Source organism: Oncorhynchus masou, chromosome 28, assembly GCF_036934945.1.
Source record: "Oncorhynchus masou masou isolate Uvic2021 chromosome 28, UVic_Omas_1.1, whole genome shotgun sequence".
Taxonomy (NCBI): Eukaryota; Metazoa; Chordata; class Actinopteri; order Salmoniformes; family Salmonidae; genus Oncorhynchus; species Oncorhynchus masou.
In genome coordinates this window covers 55,220,240-55,227,718 of record NC_088239.1, presented here as the reverse complement: position 1 = coordinate 55,227,718, position 7,479 = coordinate 55,220,240, and the positions used below count along the sequence as shown (strand labels likewise).

At 40.6% G+C, this 7,479-nt stretch overlaps 1 long non-coding RNA gene across 1 annotated transcript; it reads left to right on the top strand.

Annotated features, from left to right (window-relative positions):
* Positions 1–253: 253 nt before the first annotated feature.
* On the top strand, positions 254–2,204 carry LOC135518633 (uncharacterized). Its single transcript, XR_010452189.1, has 3 exons — positions 254–390; positions 1,282–1,417; positions 1,687–2,204. It is a non-coding gene; the product is annotated as an uncharacterized LOC135518633 (long non-coding RNA).
* The last annotated feature ends 5,275 nt before the right edge of the window (positions 2,205–7,479 follow it).

The window sequence follows — 7,479 nt, the reverse complement described above, 5'->3', positions numbered from 1 at the left end:
AACAACTAACAGCACTGATAGGCTCACGCCTCGATCACACCAATAGTGTTACAGCATCATCTGAATATGTGTGCAGCAACAGTTCAAAATTCTCCTTCTGCCTCCATTTCTGTCAAGCCATATACACGTATTTTGACGAACACGTTCCATAAATCCAACGAATGCACCACACACAACTGCCTCTGCAATGCTGCAAGGCAAACACAGCGTTCCATTTGAAACATATACCAAAACGCCCTTGACAATCGTTGTGATATAGACGTAATGCATGAGAAAGCGAAAGTGAAAATAGTCTTCTGTCGTTTCCTTCTAAACTTTTGTAACTTTAAAAGAGAAGAGAACATTCATACAAAGGTAGTCTGCATCTCCCGAGCTAGAACATCAACCTTGGTAAGGCGATGTTTGAGATATATTCCAATAGAATGTGTTAATTTATGTGCGATTTGAATTCGTTTAGCAGTTATGTAATGTCCTATACTGTAATCTGTAGAGAGAAACAACCTGGTTTCAGAGCATTTCATATTATTCTGAATGTATAAATCTGAGGGAATTAATTTACTGTGTTATGTTTGGTATGGTTACTTAAGACAAATGGTTACTTAAGGCAAAATTTTTACCCGTTTAGATAACCCTTCACCCAATCCTAACCATAACCCTTTAACCTAACTCCTAAACTTTAAAACATTTTTTTCACCTTTATTTAACTAGGCAAGTCAGTTAAGAACACCTTCTTATTTGCAATGACGGCCTACCCCGGAAAACGCTGGGCCAAATGTCATACAGCCTGGATTTAGTTACAAAATTACAAATTTACCCTAACCGTAACTCCTAGTCTCGTTAATGTTCGCAAACTACCTAATATTAGCCACCTAGCTAGAATTCGTAACATATCATACGTTTTGGAAATTTGTAACATATTGTAAGTTTAGCAAATTCATAACATATAATTCATTGTATTTCGTAACATATAATACGAAATGGACATACACAAATTAATACATACCATACAAAACATAACATATTATACTAAACGAGTGTCTCGGTTTACATACAGAATAATACAAAATGCTCCGAGACCAGGTTGAGAGACAATGCTTAACGTAGGCTGAGTAGATGTTTGTAGATCAAATCAGCAATCATATTCTGTCTACATGAGACGTGACTCAAATTGGCTGTATGCTGTCTCCATATCTGTATTCCTTGATAGGTCTAGGACTTCAGTCAACTTTACAAAATGAAATAGATCATGTTTTCCCTCATATTCAAATTTTCTGTGTCTAGTGACATAGAATGGCATCTGGTCCGGAATCTGGGTCTTCTTCTGGCCAACCCTTCAACATCTCAGCCAATAATGGGTCCAGTGTCAACGCTCCCATAATGACTGGTAACACCATTGGGGCAATCTATTATCATAAAGGTGATGACGGGTAGTGTCAAATCTACACTTTTAACACAATGATTTTGCACAAAATAAGTAAACTGAGAATTGCACTCATATGAGACAAAAGTTCAATTATTGACAAATATTGACATAAAACATTCACACTCAATCGTACCAATCGTACCAATCGTACCAATCATACCAATCATTCGAGCTTGCGCATACGGCAGCTAGAATGATTTCCATTTGACTCATCTGTATCTCTATGGATATTTATTATAACAGTGAGTCCTCTTCTCTTGTAGGCCCTTTGTCTGCGGCACCCCAGCACCCCAGCCCCTCCGGCCCCTCCGGCCCCATGATGTCATCAGTTCTTGATTTCCTGAAAACAAACAAGACTAAACTGGAGAACAGGATGGGCAGCCTTCGTCCCATCCTCAGCGATCTCGTAGACCTTGGGGTTCTGAGTGAGGAGGATAGAGAGGAGATAGAGATCAAAACCATACGGATCAAGAAAAATGAAGCTCTGCTGACCATGGTTATTAACAAGGGGATAACTGCACAGGAACAGTTTTACCAGGCCCTGAAAAAAGCAGACCGTTACTTGGTGAAAGACCTAGAGAGATATACTACCTCCTGATACACTGCCATATCCATTACTGCCTATTCCATTCCGTTATGAAATAAGACCAAATGTTTACGAATAAATCATCCAAATTAGGATAGTTTATTTAAATTCCATTATAACATGGATTAGAAAGGTAATTCCAATGACATTATCTTATCTGTCATACCATGAATCAATAAACAAGTTTTTAAAATATTTTTTTAAATCTTTGTATGTTCTTGTGTCAAGGGTTGATGTGGCCCTAGCTGCACTGCAGATATATTTTGATTTGGTGTTACACTTTTTCATTACATGAACCTAGGCCTAATACTGGACTCCTTCAGCTCCCTCCTGCTGTGTGTCGTTGCTTACATTTTCTTGTCTTATTTGGCAATAATAATGTATGCTGTAGATATTATTCACACCTTTTGACTTTTTTCCACATTATCTTGTGTTCCAAAGTGGAATTAAAATGGATGTAATTGTAATTTTTGGTCAACGATCTGCACAAAAGGCCAGGCAACAGCTCTCAGTTTAGAGACCTATATGTTTGTGTGGGCTCTGGTATGATTTCCAAACCGTAGGGATCAAGGTAAGGATCATCTTTGGTGACAAACAACCCCACTCTGTATAGAATTGGTCCCCATTTCAACACTTTAATAATGCCACTTTAATAATGTTTACATATCTTGCATTATACCATCTACTGCATCTTGCCTATGCCGCTCTGTCATTGCTCATCCATATATTTATATGTATATATTCTTATCCCATTCCTTTACTTAGATGTGTGTGTATTAGGTAGTTGTTGTGGAATTGTTAAATTACATGTTAGATATTGCTGCACTGTCGGAACTAGAAGCACACGCATTTCACTACACTCACAATAACATCTGCAAACCATGTGTATGATCTTTTTCACTGATATTGATTTAAAATCAAATCATATCCAATTTTATTGGTCACATACACATGGTGGTTCGCAGATGTTATTGCGAGTGTAGTGAAATGCTTGTGCTTCTAGTTCCGACAGTGCAGCAATATCTAACATGTAATTCCACAACAACTACCTAATAGACACAAATCTTAGTAAAGGAATGGATGTTGATATTGACTGAGCTGATGAACTGTAGTTACTAAATTGTCCACTAGATGAAGGGCTTTACCACCATGTTGAGCTTGGTAGTGGCGAATGCTCCAGTATCAGCAACTTCTGATGTTATTTGCTGACTATTGAGATGAACTGTAGTTACTAAGTTATCCACTAGATGGAGGGCTTTACCACCATGTTGAGCTTGGCTGGAGCGAACGCTCCAGTATCAGCAACTTCTGATGTTATTGGCTGACTATTGAGATGATGAATTTTGTGACCTTTGAGAGATTTTTATTTATTTTTAATTTAAATATTTTTTTATATATTTATTTTATTTATTATTATTTTATTTTTTAAATCCGTTTTTAAATCCGACACATACAACAACACAGAGTTACACATGGAGTAAAACAAACATACAGTCAATAATACAGTAGAAACAAGTCTATATACGATGTTATCAAATGAGGTGAGATAAGGGAGGTAAAGGCAAAAAAAGGCCATGGTGGCAAAGTAAATACAATATAGCAAGTAAAACACTGGAATGGTAGATTTGCAATGGAAGAATGTGCAAAGTAGAAAAAATAATAATGGGGTGCAAAGGAGCAAAATAAATTAATTAATTAAATACAGTAGGGAAAGAGGTAGTTGTTTGTGCTAAGTTATAGGTGGGCTATGTACAGGTGCAGTAATCTGTGAGCTGCTCTGACAGTTGGTGCTTAAATCTAGTGAGGGAGATGTGTTTCCAATTTCAGAGATTTTTGTAGTTCGTTTCAGTCATTGGCAGCAGAGAACTGGAAGGAGAGGCGGCCAAAGAAATAATTGGTTTTGGGGGTGACTAGAGAGATAAACCTGCTGGAGCGTGTGCTACAGGTGGGAGATGCTATGGTGACCAGCGAGCTGAGATAAGGGGGGACTTTACCTAGCAGGGTCTTGTAGATGACATGGAACCAGTGGGTTTGGCGACGAGTATGAAGCGAGGGCCAGCCAACGAGAGCGTACAGGTTGCAATGGTGGGTAGTATATGGGGCTTTGGTGACAAAACGGATTGCACTGTGATAGACTGCATCCAATTTGTTGAGTAGGGTATTGCAGGCTATTTTGTAAATTACATCGCCAAAGTCGAGGATTGGTAGGATGGTCAGTTTTACAAGGGTATGTTTGGCAGCATGAGTGAAGGATGCTTTGTTGCGAAATAGGAAGCCAATTCTAGATTTAACTTTGGATTGGAGATGTTTGATATGGGTCTGGAAGGAGAGTTTACAGTCTAACCAGACACCTAAGTATTTGTAGTTGTCCACGTATTCTAAGTCAGAGCCGTCCAGAGTAGTGATGTTGGACAGGTGGGCAGGTGCAGGTAGCGATCGGTTGAAGAGCATGCATTTAGTTTTACTTGTATTTAAGAGCAATTGGAGGCCACGGATGGAGAGTTGTATGGCATTGAAGCTTGCCTGGAGGGTTGTTAACACAGTGTCCAAAGAAGGGCCAGAAGTATACAGAATGGTGTCGTCTGCGTAGAGGTGGATCAGAAACTCACTAGCAGCAAGAGCGACCTCATTGATGTATACAGAGAAGAGAGTCGGTCCAAGAATTGAACCCTGTGGCACCCCCATAGAGACTGCCAGAGGTCCGGACAGCAGACCCTCCGATTTGACACACTGAACTCTATCAGAGAAGTAGTTGGTGAACCAGGCGAGGCAATTATTTGAGAAACCAAGGCTGTCGAGTCTGCCGATGAGGATGTGGTGATTGACAGAGTCGAAAGCCTTGGCCAGATCAATGAATACGGCTGCACAGTAATGTTTCTTATCGATGGCAGTTATGATATCGTTTAGGACCTTGAGCGTGGCTGAGGTGCACCCATGACCAGCTCTGAAACCAGATTGCATAGCAGAGAATGTATGGTGAGATTCAAAATGGTCGGTAATCTGTTTGTTGACTTGGCTTTCGAAGACCTTAAAATGGCATGGTAGGATAGATATAGGTCTGTAGCAGTTTGGGTCAAGAGTGTCCCCCCCTTTGAAGAGGGGGATGACCGCAGCTGCTTTCCAATCTTTGGGAATCTCAGACGACACAAAAGAGAGGTTGAACAGGCTAGTAATAGGGGTGGCAACAATTTCGGCAGATAATTTTGGAAAGAAAGGGTCCAGATTGTCTAGCCCGGCTGATTTGTAGGGGTCCAGATTTTGCAGCTCTTTCAGAACATCAGCTGAATGGATTTGGGAGAAGGAGAAATGGGGAAGGCTTGGGCGAGTTGCTGTGGGGGGTGCAGTACTGTTGACCGGGGTAGGAGTAGCCAGGTGGAAAGCACAGCCAGCTGTAGAAAAATGCTTATTGAAATTCTCATTAATGATTTGTCTCAAATATAATGCTTTTAGTCTTTGAAATATTTAGGACTAGCTTATTACTTGACTAGCTTATTACTTGCTGCGCCTTGGTCCGATCCTTATAGTGAACGTGACATTTCTGTTAGACAGAACTCTCTATCCACGCTATAGCAGGAGATGTAAAGCCATAAAACAAGTTTTTCCAGAAGCAGATTATGATCGATAATGTCAAAAGCTACACTGAAGTCTAACAGAACATTATCAATTTCTTTCAGCCAATCATCAGTCATTTATGTAAGTGCCATGCATGTTGAGTGCCCTTCCCTGTAAGCTTGCTGAAAGTCAGTTGATAATTTGTTTACTGTGAAATAGCATTGTCTCTGGTCCCAAAATTGTAATCTTAAACTTTTTCCATTTCAACTGAGCTTGCCCTAGATGAAATGCAGATATATTTGACTCCCTATATGATTACACAGGAGGCAGGTGATCCCTGTGGATTTGATATGGCCCCTTTTCATTAAATGAACCTACACCTAATAGTGGACTCATTCAGCTCCCTCTTGCTGTGTGTCATTGCCTAGATATTTTAGTTTTGTTTGGCAAAAATAACGTATGCAGTGAAATATATAGTTTAGGTCTATGCTAATTTTGTTAATGTATTTTAGCAACAACAACAAACACATTTGCAAACGCGAGGGCCGGCTACAGGCATAAGGTTTCCCTTAGTTGGGGTCTCAACTTACTGTTGAGAGTGAGAATAGTAGAATACACAAAGTGCAATTTCGAAATGTGGTTGTGCATCAGCAGTGTCACACCCTGGTGTAGAATATTATGTTTGTCTTTTATTTATTTGGTCAGGCCGGGGTGTGACATGGGTTTATTGTGGTGTGTTTTGTCTTGGGGTGTTGTTAGGTATTGGGTATGTGGCTTAGTGGGGGGTATCTAGCATAGTCTATGGCTGTCTGGAGTGGTTCTCAATCAGAGGCCGGTGTTTATCGTTGTCTCTGATTGGGAACCATATTTAGGCAGCCATATTCTTTGAGTATTTCGTGGGTGATTGTTCCTGTCTCTGTGTTTGTTGTCACCAGATAGGCTGTATAGGTTTTCACGGTCCGTTTGTTGTTTTTGTATTGTTAGTTATTTCATGTCTAGTTCATTTCATTAAAGAACATGAATAACCACCACGCTGCATTTTGGTCCGCTTCTCCTTCGACAGACGAGAACCGTTACAAGCAGTTTCTCTTATTAGGTTGGTCTCTGGCAATCACATCAAATTTTATTGGTCACATACACATGTGCCATATACAAGTAGGTTCGGCAGTAGCTAAAGGCCGGCGATGCTGAACGCCTGAGCTGGACTGGAGGTAGAGCCAATGCGAAGACTGGTGTAACTGTCATGTCTTATTATGTCTGTTCCTGTCCTTTCTCTTCACTCTGTCTCTCTCTGCTGGTCTTATTAGGTTACCTTCTCTTTCTCTCCTTCTCCAGCTGTTCCTCATCTCCCTAACTACCTCGTTCACCCTTTCCCCACCTGTTCCCTTTTTCCCTCTGATTAGGTCTCTATTTCTCTCTCTGTTCCTGCTACTTTCGGTGTCAGATTCTCGTTTGTGTTTCTCATGCCAGAAGCAAGCTATCGTCTCGTTTGCTTCCTCCTTGTCCTATCCTGTCGTAGTCTGCATGGCAGGTGCATCCTGTACACTACTAACTGTCTTTCGTTTGCACTGTGTCCAGTTCATCTGATGCTACGTGTGATCAGGTACCACTATTCCTCTATGACCCGCGCCTACCCAGAGCGACCTGCAGCCTGTCACCGCTACCCAGCTATTCTCCTCTGCTGCTAAGAAGGGGACTCTCTTGCTATTTATCAGAGGGACTTTATGTTTCATTTGTCGCCCTCTCTGCGGGTAGTCTATTTTGCCATTATCAACGTCTGAAGAGGATCTATGTCTTTCCTGTGTTCTCATTAAAGAACTCTGTTTTTGTTAAACCGCTTTTGGGTCTTCACTCAAGTGCATAACAGTAACAGTCAATCCAGAAAATTTCAAGAACTTTGAAAGTTTCTTCAAGTGCA